The 12,183-nt window shown below is 41.4% G+C and overlaps 1 pseudogene; it reads right to left on the bottom strand.

The window, feature by feature from the left end:
• Positions 1–6,784: 6,784 nt before the first annotated feature.
• Positions 6,785–11,803, bottom strand: LOC127674679 (Y-box-binding protein 1-like; annotated as a pseudogene).
• Between the last annotated feature and the right edge of the window lie 380 nt (positions 11,804–12,183).

Below are 12,183 nucleotides of genomic sequence, written 5' to 3'. Positions count from 1 at the left end.
TATGTAGTGGATTGCATTGATGGATTTCCGTATATTGAACCAACCCTGCACTCCCGGGATAAAGCCTACTTGATCATGGTGGATGATCGTTTTGATGTGTTCTTGGATTTGATTGGCAAGAATTTTATTGAGTATTTTTGCATCAATGTTCATAAGGGAAATTGGTCTGACGTTCTCTTTCTTTGTTGGATCTTTGTGTGGTTTTGGTATCAGTGTAATTGTGGCTTCATAGAAGGAATTGGGTAGTGTTCCTTCTGTTTCTATTTTGTGGAATAGTTTGAAGAGTATTGGTGTTAACTCATCTTTGAAGGTCTGATAGAATTCTGCACTGAAACCATCTGGTCCTGTGCTTTTTTTGGTTGAAAGACTTTCTATGATTCCTTCAATTTCTTTAGGCATTATGGGACTGTTTAGATGATCTATTTGGTCCTGATTTAATTTTGGTATTTGGTATCTGTCAAGGAAATTGTCCATTTCCTCCAGGTTCTCCAGTTGTGTTGAGTACAGGCTCTTGTAGTAGGATCTGATGATTTTTTGGATTTCCTCAGTTTCTGTTGTTATATCTCCCTTTTCATTTCTAAGTTTGTTAATTTGGATACTTTCTCTGTGCCCTCTGGTTAGTCTGGCTAAGGGTTTATCTATCTTGTTGATTTTTTCGAAGAACCAGCTCCTGGTTTTGTTGATTCTCTTTGTTTCTACTTGATTGATTTCAGCCCTGAGTTTGATGATTTCCTGCCTTCTACTCCTCCTGGGTGAAATAGCTTCTTTTTGTTCCAGGGCTTTCAGGTGTGTCATTAAGCTGGTAATGTATGCTCTCTCCATTTTCTTTTTGGAGGCACTCAGGGCTATGAGTTTTCCTCTTAGCACTGCTTTCATTGTGTCCCATAGATTTGGGTATGTTGTGTCTTCCTTTTCATTGTGTTCTAAAAAGTCTTTAATTTCTTTCTTTATTTCTTCCTTGACCAAGGTATCATTGAGTAGAATATTGTTCAGTTTCCACGTGTATGTGGGTTTTCTGTTGTTTCTGTTGCTATTGAAGACCACTTTTACTCCATAGTGATCTGATAGGAGGCATGGGATTAGTTCGATCTTCTTATATTTGTTGAGGTCTGTCTTGTGACCTATTATATGGTCGATTTTGGAGAAGGTACCATGAGGTGCTGAGAAAAAGGTATATTCTTTTGCTTTAGGATAGAATGTTCTATATATATCTGTTAAATCTAATTGGTCCAAAGCTTCAATTAGCTTCATTGTGTCCCCGTTTAGTTTCTGTTTTCCTGATCGGTCCATTGAGGAAAGTGCAGTGTTGAAGTCACCCACAATTATTGTCTTAGGTGCAATGTGTGATTTGAGCTTTAATAAAGTTTCTTTTACGAATGAGGGTGCCCTTGCATTTGGAGCATAGATGTTCAGGATTGAGAGTTCTTCTTGTTGTATTTTTCCTTTGACCAGCAAGAAGGGTCCCTCAGGGTCTCTTTTGATGACTTTGGGTTGAAAGTCAATTTTATCTGATATTAAAATGGCTACTCCAGCTTGTTTCCTGAGACCATTTGCTTGTAAAATTGTCTTCCAGCCTTTTACTCTAATGTAGTGTTTGAGATTAGACCAATTTTAATGATATTTGTAGTCTAGAATTTTCATTCTTTCTTTTCTTTCCTTTCCTTTCCTTCCTTTCCCTCTTTCTTTCTTTCTTTCTTTCTTTCTTTCTTTCTTTCTTTCTTTCTTTCTTTCTTTCTTTCTTTCTTCCCTCTCCCTCTCCCTCTCCCTCTCCCTCTCCCTCTCCCTCTCCCTCTCCCTCTCCCTCTCCCTCTCCCTCTCCCTCTCCCTCTCCCTCTCCCTCTCCCTCTCCCTCTCCCTCTCCCTCTCCCTCTCCCTCTCTCCCTCTCCCTCTCTCCCTCTCCCTCTCCCTCTCCCTCTCCCTCTCTCCCTCTCCCTCTCTCCCTCTCCCTCTCCCTCTCCCTCTCCCTCTCCCTCTCTCCCTCTCCCTCTCCCTCTCCCTCTCCCTCTCCCTCTCCCTCTCCCTCTTTTTGCTGCCCAGACCATGTTGAATTTGAGGTGATCCCAGGTCAGTCCCAGAAGCACTTAGACGTCTTACACCTCTAGACTTGGTTTTATAAAACAGATCTTGGACCTGTATTGTGACTTTTTGTTCTGTTACCATAAAGAGTTCATTAAATTGCTTCCTTACTGGAACATATAAATTGGGTAACCTAAATGTGCAGTCCTAAGTGAATGTCACTCATATTTGGCTTCAGCAGACCATATCGCTAAATCCCTTTGGAGGTGAGAAATAATGACTATGGCTCCAGCACATACACACACACACACACACACACAGACACACACACCCTTCTTTGTTCTGAGAATTACCTGATCAGCCTAAGAAGTCAGAGTTCTTTGCCATAGTTAAGAAACTCTAAGAACTTTTTCAAGCCCTTTACAGCCTTCTGCTCCTGCTGGAGTCAAAGATAAGCTGAATTCTGTTCTCCACCCAGGGGACATTCTTGAGTAAGAATGCTCAGCGTGTACTAATTGATAACCACCTGACCTCTGGAAAATCCCAGGCAAATCTAAAGATCAATAGTCAATAGATGTTAGCTAATGGCCTTAAACTGTAACCTATTTGATGTAACCTAAAAGGTATGAAAACTGCCTGAAATGCCCCTTCCGGGTTGCCTCTCCTGCATGGGTAGGACAGCCCCAACACACATCCACTCAGTACACCTCTTGCATTTTGCATCGATTACTGTCTCCATTTCTCCTTGAGAAGGGGTCATCCTGAGCAAGGCTCTCAGAGCCTCACATCAGCAAGGGTTGTATTTCTGCATGAACAGTGAGTCTTGAAATGGTAATACCCAAACAAAATGGCTGCCTTATTAGCTGGCTCTGAGTCTAAATGGAAGGCAGCCTTCTTGGCATTTTTAGTCATAGAACATGATTTTTTTCAGACAGGATGGGTGGGAGAGGAGGGCGACACAATGGTTCCTATACTGCACTACTGCCCCCATGAGGACATAGTTTCAGCAGACTCAAGTACCTTCAGTTTCCTTCCCATAAGAGGCCTGGCCTTTAGGTTTCTGGAAGAGTATTGGGCTTTACTTTCTTTGTACAACCTGAAGAGAGAACTGAATCCTAACTGCATTGGTGTAGAACCTAGAGGGTGACATGGACCAGCAGCAGCGAGGCCATTTAATAGCATAGGTGTTTGCTGTAGGTGTGTGCATACCTCTGCAGTATCCTTACCAAGGTCTAGAACAATTTGTAGGTGTTGTTTATCTCCTTAAAAGAGGGTTCTGGAGATGGAACAGAGGTCCTCAGGCATGCATGCAATCCCAGTACCACAAAAGGGTTGTTGTCTTTCAACAACTAGAGGATACTGTATGTAAATTCATACATAAAGAAATGAGTAAAAAGCACTTGGATTCCTGATTTACTAGAGCGATCCCCCTCAGGATTCATGTGCTTTTTTTCTTCCTTTTCCTTCCCCTACTGGGTAATTATCACAAAGTAAATCAAGCCTAAATGTACAAGCTTTAGAGGGAATTTATCTCGGTAACAGGGGTGTTCTGGTGAGGAAGGATGTTGGTTTATGATCATTGGTGTGAATTGCGAATACAAAAGTAAAATGGCTGCTTAGTAAGCTAGTTGCCTGAGTCTGCACAGAAGGAAAGGCAGGCATTTTTCTTGCCTTTTTTTTTTTTTTTTTTCCAGCCCAAACGGGCGGGAGAATAAGATGTAAGATGGCAGTACTCAACTTGTCTAGAGCTCTACTGCCCCCAAGAGGAATTAGTTTCCACAGGACACCAGCACAATTTCTTTCCCATAGGCCCCTGCTAGGAGGAGGGCTGGCTTTCAAAGGGAATCTCTTAGTCTTCCCATGCACCAAGAGACTCCAGGAAGTTGGTGTAACTCTCATAGAGCCTGAAGGCTGAGGGACCTGAAGTGGCCTGCAGGCAGTCTGGAATATTCTGGAAGACTGTGCTTTTCCTAGCTTGGATTTGAATAGGGGAAATAACTCAAACACAAATGCAAACTCTGGAGTCCAGATGTTCCTGCTTGTCATCCCAGTGTTTGGAAGGTAGGAAAGGACTACCGTGAGCACCAGGTCAGCCAGGCCTACAGAGAAGACTTTGTGTCAAAGAACGTAAGAACCAACTTTTAAAAAGGGCAGTCTTGTGGGGTAGGCATGGTGATCTGAGAAGGGTGTGTGTGTGTGTGTGTGTGTATTGCATTGCTCTTGCCCATGCTGGAAGCAGAACCTCATGTTCCATCACTGTACTACAGATGCACTATACCTGCTGGATCCAGAACTGCAGCAGTGTAAGACTAGCAAGGACAAGCCAGTGCCAGGTGGCACAGGTGTTTAGAAAGGACCTGACATGTACCCACTGGTGAAGGAATGGAGGACCCAAAACACAGGGCAAAGAATTATGCTTCCATCTAGGAGAACAAATGTGTGGGAGGCTGGTGGGTGGGATAGATTCAATCAATATGAACATTTTTGAAGACGAGTAATTGACAGAGAATTGAACTTCATATAAGACATGGTAGCAAGCACCACATGATTTCTTTTACATCTCTTAAATGTCTTCTCAAGTAAAATACAGAAGTCCATATACTCAAACTATACTAATATGAATATGTGCCCACAGTTTAAGGTGATGTCAAAGACTGTAAAGCTATGTCTGTCAGCGTTGAAAATTGAATGTATTTATGGGCAACACGACTATTCATTTTATAATTTAATAACTAAAGGGATGTTCATGAAAATCTTGAATGTATGAGAATGGTGTAGCTATGTACCAAAAGCTCTCACTATGCACTGCTGGGTTACTCTATTTGAGAGGCGAGGTTTAAACATCATTTGTAGAATATTTTTTCGCCAATGGTTTTTGAAGATAAGGTTTTCTTTTTCTATTTGGAATAGTCACACTATAAAGTCCACCTAAGCTGGCCTATAACTCAATCTGGAATTATAGATATGTAAAATTAAGCATTAAACAACAACAAAAAACTTTCTAGAGATCCTGTCTCCAAAAACCTTACTTCTGAGTAGTGAAATAATCTTGAGATTCCTTACTATACATTAATTTTTTATGTATTATGTATGAAATACATTTATTTAAGTATGAGGTATATTTATTTAAGTACTTATATATAGATGAATAAATATGAATAAAAAACTTAATATTTTGACATAAATATGCAAAAAGAAAGACTTTTATTGTATCCTGGAGGGATATAGGAGTTAAGAGCTCTGGCTGTTTTTACAGAGAACTCTGGTTCAATTTCCAGTACCCATATGGTGATTGACCACCATCTATCATGCCAGTTTCCAGGTATCCAGTGCATTCTTCTAACCATTGTAAGTAACATACATACATGCATGCATGGAAATCACCAAAGTAAAATCTAATAAAAAGAGACTTTTATGTATGAACAAAGAAAAAATCCTAAAACGCAGCTGTGTCTGGCTGAGTAAACACCTGGAAGAGCCGGGCTGTGTTGGTGAATTACTTTATTCCCAGTGCTTGGGAGGTAGATGCAGGTAGATCACTGCATTCAGGGCCAGCCTGGTCTATAGAGTGAATTCTGAGACAGCTGGGATTACACAGAGAAAAGAAACCCTGTCTCGAAAAACAAAATAAAAAAAATGAAAGATGAATGAATCCTGGAAGGAGTCTGTGTCTTCAGAGGCTGATGAAATCACAGTCCTGTGGAGAGACTGGGATTTTGCACATTCAGAAGACAATTTATCTTGGGCTAGTTTTAACCTTCTAGAACAGCCTTGTCCTGCTATCTCTGTATGTGAACTAACACCTCATGATAATACATAGAAACCCCTTAAGAACTATTAACTTAGCAGACTACTAGCTTCCACCTACTCAAGAGCTAAGAATGTCATCAGGTAGCATCTTGGAGCTATAGGATAGCTTTCCCAAGTTGTTAAAGGGTTAACTCAGGAACTTGGGAAAGGTCTTAGAGCATTTGCCCCTCCCAGAAGGGCCAGAGGTCTCCCTCCAGAAGAGAGAGGCTAAATTAGATTCCTCAGGCCACAGGGAGGTTCCTGCATTAGGAAAGGCCCAGAATCCTTTGTACACCTACCTCATCCCCTATCAACCAATTAGTTTAAAGGGAACACTGTTCTGCCAATCACATTGTGCCTAATGGTGGCTGCCCTGAGAACTGTATAAAAGGCCTGTGCAGCCCAGCAAGCGTGGCCCTTCAGTTTCCATGTGCAGAGCGGCCCCAGCATACCGGATAATAAAAATCCTCTTGCTTTTGCATCGATTTACGGCTCCACGTTGTCCACTGGGGGCAGGGATGTCTCCGGTAAGTTAACACTCCCCGAGTCTTAAGTTTCACCCATCTCTCCTATGTATCCACCAATGTCTTTTATTTTTTGTTTGCAGTTTGCTGACTTTTTTGAAAAATATAAGTTGTAAACTTTATTATAAATTAAAAATGAAGTTCTTACAAATCTCAACTTGACCAGATATGAAACAATTTAAAAACTGTTAAAGATATATTGAGAAAAACCTCACCTCTTTTTTTCTTAAAAAACAAGTTTGTCATTACCAAAAAGAGACATCTTTAGGTAAAAATAATAACCCCATACTGCATAGATAATGCAGAGAGTTCTAATATTATCTGGTCAATGGGCAAAAAGCAAGCACTTAAGGTCTTCAGCTTCAATCTTTGTTCATATCTTATTGCTGGGATTTCCTATTCATTTCTTGTTGGATGACCAAACCTGATGATGGTAGAGATGGTAAGCCACCATTTACTTGGCCCCGCCCTGCTCAGCCTCAGAAGCTGATGAATTCTCAGCTGGTGGATCGGCTGCTTTTGTTTCTTTATCATCTTGTGGTTGAGGGTTCTCTGGGCGTCTGCACTGGTTATTGAAGTTGTTGAGGTGGCTGCTGACCTTGGGTCTCATCTTGATTTTCTTTGGCCTCTTCATTACCATCCTCTCTAAGCTGTCTTTGGTGAGGAGGGCCCCTGTGGAATCATCGCCTGTAACCCCAAAACATTCTGTCTTAGTGGTCTACCTTGCTCTCCTTCACCCTGGTTGTCAGCACCGCCCCCCCCATCACTTCTCCTTGCACAGGGTGGTTAGAATACTGTGGTCAATGCGCATAAGGTCTCTGTGTTGTAGTAAGGTAGGAACCTTCCCCTGTGATAAAGCTGGTGTTGGGCCTGGTCTTCAGGAGTGCTTTCAGATCCCTCATTCTTTTCCCCACTCTCACTATTTTGGTAATTTTGCTGGTAATTGCGTGGAGGACTCCTACAATGATGATAGCTTCTGTAATGGTTACAGTCTGTTGCGTATTTACTGCCTTAAACAGGAACCTTAACAGGGCCTGTAACATTTGCTGCATCAGCAACCTTTTCTCCTTCAACATCAGACTGCACACACTCTCCATCTCCTACTCTGCAAAGGTACTTCCTGGGGTTATTCTTCTTTATGGCAGTCTGGGGTAAAAATATGTCTTCCTTGGCGTCATTCCTGTTGATGAAACCGTTCCCAAAACCTTTGTTGCTTTGACCTTTTTGTCCCCGCTGGCAGGCAATGCCAATGTTTGGCAGCCTGGGCCACCACTACCTGCTCTGCTGCCTATGGAGCCAGGCTTGGTGTCTGCTGCCCCTGGCCTCTCTGTTCATGGTTGTGGTGATGGTGACTGGGGCTGCAGCTCCTCCCAAGTGTGATGGTGACTAGTCCGCCAGTGGAGGTGGGACTCTCAGGGCTCTTCTCTCTGCTACCGATCAAATTCCACCAATGTCTTTTAAACTTGCCCTGATTTGGCAACCAACAAATTGGGAAAAGATCTTCACCAATCCTACATCAGATAGAGGGCTAATATCCAATATATATAAAGAACTCAAGAAGTTAGACTCCAGAAAACCAAACAACCCTATTAAAAAATGGGGTACAGAGTTAAACAAAGAATTCTCACCTGAAGAACTTCGGATGGCGGAGAAACATCTTAAAAAATGCTCAACTTCATTAGTCATTAGGGAAATGCAAATCAAAACAACCCTAAGATTTCATCTTACACCAGTCAGAATGGCTAAGATTAAAAATTCAGGAGACAGCAGGTGTTGGAGAGGGTGTGGAGAAAGAGGAACACTCCTCCACTGCTGGTGGGGTTGCAAATTGGTACAACCACTCTGGAAATCAGTCTGGCGGTTCCTCCGAAAACTGGGCACCTTACTTCCAGAAGATCCTGCTATACCACTCCTGGGCATATACCCAGAAGACTCCCCACCATGTAATAAGGATACATGTTCTACTATGTTCATAGCAGCCCTATTTGTAATTGCCAGATGTTGGAAAGAACCCAGGTATCCCTCAACAGAAGAGTGGATGCAAAAAATGTGGTATATCTACACAATGGAGTACTATTCAGCCATTAGAAACAATGAATTCATGAAATTCTTAGGCAAATGGATGGAGCTAGAGAATATCATACTAAGTGAGGTAACCCAGACTCAAAAGGTGACTCATGGTATGCACTCACTAATAAGTGGATATTAACCTAGAAAACTGGAATACCCAAAACATAATCCATACATCAAATGAGGTACAAGAAGAAAGGAGGAGTGGCCCCTGGTTCTGGAAAGACTCAGTGAAACAGTATTCAGCAAAACCAGAACGGGGAAGTGGGAAGGGGTGGGTGGGAGGACAGGGGAAGAGAAGGGTGTTTGCGGGACTTTCGGGGAGTGGGGGGGCTAGAAAAGGGGAAATCATTTGAAATGTAAATAAATTATATCGAATAAAAAAAAAAGACAAGAAAAACAACAACAGGGAAATGAAACTCAGTGCCCACACTGAGAACCAGATTCTCCATTGTTTTTGTATGAGTTCATTTACAACGGCCCACACTACCAGTGCTCCAGCCTTCAGACCACCAGCTACCCATGGAACAACGGTTGTGCTGAAACAACTCCAGGGTGTGGGGAGAGATGAAGAAGAAAAAGCAGTGACATTAATCATATGAATATTAATTAATAATATGAAGGTCTACACTTTCACCACTTTTTGCACACTGTGGTCCATTCAGGCTGATTTTGTGTAATTTATTTGACTCGGTTTTCTAAATGTATTGTTTCTTCTTGTAATTAAAAAAAGTGGCTGCTGTTACTTGGAGTAAAAGGAAGTAATATTAAAAAAAAAAACTTGCCCTGATTTATGATTTTATTTGTTGTATAAAAATCCTGTGAAACTGCTTGCATGTTGGAACATGGAATTTCGGGTTATCTAGACCTGTGTTTCTGGGCCATGGTGACTCAACATGGATCTAGAATAGACTCTCTTTATTCCTTTTAAGTTGAGAGCTGTGGTTTTTATGTCAACCTATGAATGTTTTATTTTCTACATTCTAGACCGTGCTATTATTAAAAAGTACCAAGAAATGTCCAGAAAGTAGAACTTGTTAGTGGTAAAATACAGTGTAATTAAGTTTATTTAAAAAGTTGTTAGCTTGATCCCTGGGCACAAAAGACCGAGGTCAGAATGTGGAGAACGGTTGGAAGTCAATCTGAATGGGAACCACGATTTGTTCTTCTCCAATAGTGATGTTTATGCATTTTCTCTTCTTTCCTAGGTCTGGATCCCTGAGGTTTGCCACCAGGACCACCAGAATATCTGATAACTAGAGAAGTACTTGATAGAAGGCTCCTGGATAAAGATGGACAGAAACCAGAGGCCTTGGTCTTACATATTCTGACTTCAAAAAGATGTCTGATGATAGATGATAGTGGGAGCCTTAGATCTCATTTTTTCTTTAACATACTTTTGGTGCTGGGATAAGATTCTAGCCCTTCCTAATATATCTGCTATTGATAGCAAAGGGAAACCAAAATTTAAGTCCTTATATAGGCTCACTCTTCATCAGAATGAAGACAAAGGCTAAAGACTGTGTCTCTTGCCCATGTTGGGTTTTTTTGTTTCTTGTTTCCCAGATTGGAATGGCATAAGCAGAACAAGATCCTTGATGGGCCAATACTGTTACCTTGTGGGACAAATTTTACTGACCTCCATTATACAGATAATTTCTGCTACACAAGGTCCTAGAAGTCCTTAGACTGGGCCTATAGGTGGTCAAATGGTTGCAGACTCCATCATAATATTATATTATATTACTCTGTGGGTACCTTGGAGCCATTTCACTAGTGTAGTCTTAATATATAACCTAGTGAACAAGGACCTGAACCAAGTGCACAGTTGTCCTGAGATACATGAAGAATAAGTGGAGGGGCAGAGATTCATGGTTTGCTTTTTAAAAGATTTTAAAAAGTTACTTATTGGGGCTGGAGAGATGTCTTCAGTGGTTAAGAGAACTGACTACTCTTCCAGAGGTCCTGAGATCAAGTCCCAGCAACCACATGGTGGTTCACAACCATTTGTAATGGAATTTTGTGTGTCTGAAGACAGCTACAGTATACTCATATACATTAAATAAATAAATCTTTTTAAAAAGTTACTTATTTTGTACTTCCTGTTTTTATCATTTCTAATTATATGTCCATATCTGTGCAAAGGGTAAGTATCTACCACCCCTCTTGGTTGATTTGAATCCTCTCAGGCCCCACAAGAGCACTGCATAAAGCTGACCCATTCCTCCAACCATGTTCTTAATAACAATTATTTTCTCTGTAGAGTCTCTTAGCAAGCTCATCTGTGACCATTGAATTCTATTGGGAATGACTGATTTGCAAGGACTGAAGAAGCTATGTGGAACACAAAACTCCAAACACATAGTAATTCCACAAGAAAGCTTGCAAATTACTTCCAAATCCTACAACCCTTTAATTCACTTAGTCATGTGGTGACCCCAACCATAAAATTATTGTCCTTGCTCCTTCATAACTGTAAATTTGCTATTACGAATTGTAACCTAAATATTTTTGGAGATAGAGGCTTGCTAAAGGGGTTTTGAAGCACAGAGGTTGAGAACTGAAGCATCATTAGTGTCTAGGGGGTCTCCTAAATTCTTTGCAAGTGACATGTTGGCCCAGCTTGGAGCCTAATTAACTACCAGCACCCCAATGACCAGTCCGCCCCTTTCAGATCAGCTCCATGGAAAAGAACATGGTATTTCAAACATATTTCAAACTGATCTTCAGTATAGATTTAGATCATCTCCGAATCAGCATCTTGAGCATTCTTCCCAATCCTTCCTTGACATAGAGAATGGGAAACCATTATATACAGTTCCCTTTGGCCTTGTTGTGATTTATTTAATCAGTTACCAGTCAAGTAGTTTGTTAGAGTATCATTTTGTCTCCACCACAGATTGATTTGGTAAATAAAGGCCGAAAAGAGAGAAAGTTCTTCAAGCCTGAAGAACACCTTTGTTTTCTGTTTTGAGAGACAAGGTCTAGCTGTGTATCCCAGAGTAGTATTGCCTCAGTCTTAGGCTTGTGGTAGTTTGTTGGTTTTTCAAGACATCTCCAGCAAAAACCTCACAAATAAAAATGTTCTTTTGCTTCCTTTTTGATATCAGTATTCTTTCTTCACCCTCTTCTGTCAGCTGTTTACCTACGGAGGAGCATTCTCACATATCTGCAACGAGGAGTAATAGTTCTTTTTATATTTTAATTAGAATTTTGCTTTAATTACATTTCAAATGGTATCCCCTTTCCATGTTACCCCTCCAAAACAACCCGGCCCATCCGGCCTATCCCTGCTCACCTCCCCCCCCCCCCCCCATTTCCTGACTTGCATTCTCCTATTCAGGGGAATTGAGCCTTCACAGGGCCAATGGCCTCACCTCTTGTTGATGTCTAAAATGGTCATCTTCGGCTACATATGTAGCTGGAGCCATGGGTCCCTCCATGTGTACACTTTGGTTGGTAGTTTAGTCCCTGGGAGCTCTGGGAGTACTGGTTGGTACTCATTATTATTTCTCCTGCAGGGTTACAAACCTCTTCAGCTCCTTGGGTCCTCTCTCTAGTTGCTCCATTGGAGACCCTAGGCTCAGTCCATTGGTTGGCTGTGAGCCATGGGTGTTTTGATCCACGTTCCAATAGGATCAAAGTATCCACAGTTTGGTCTTCCTTCTTGAGCTTCATGTGGTCTGTAAGTTGTATCTTGGGTATTCTGAACTTTGGGGCTAATATCCACTTATCAGTGATGCATATCGTGTGTTTTTTTGTAATTGGGTTACCTCACTCAGG

Source organism: Apodemus sylvaticus, chromosome X (genome assembly GCF_947179515.1).
Source record: "Apodemus sylvaticus chromosome X, mApoSyl1.1, whole genome shotgun sequence".
Classification (NCBI taxonomy): Eukaryota; Metazoa; Chordata; class Mammalia; order Rodentia; family Muridae; genus Apodemus; species Apodemus sylvaticus.
The sequence above is the reverse complement of the archived record's forward strand: the minus strand, read 5'-3'. Positions and strand labels throughout refer to the sequence as shown.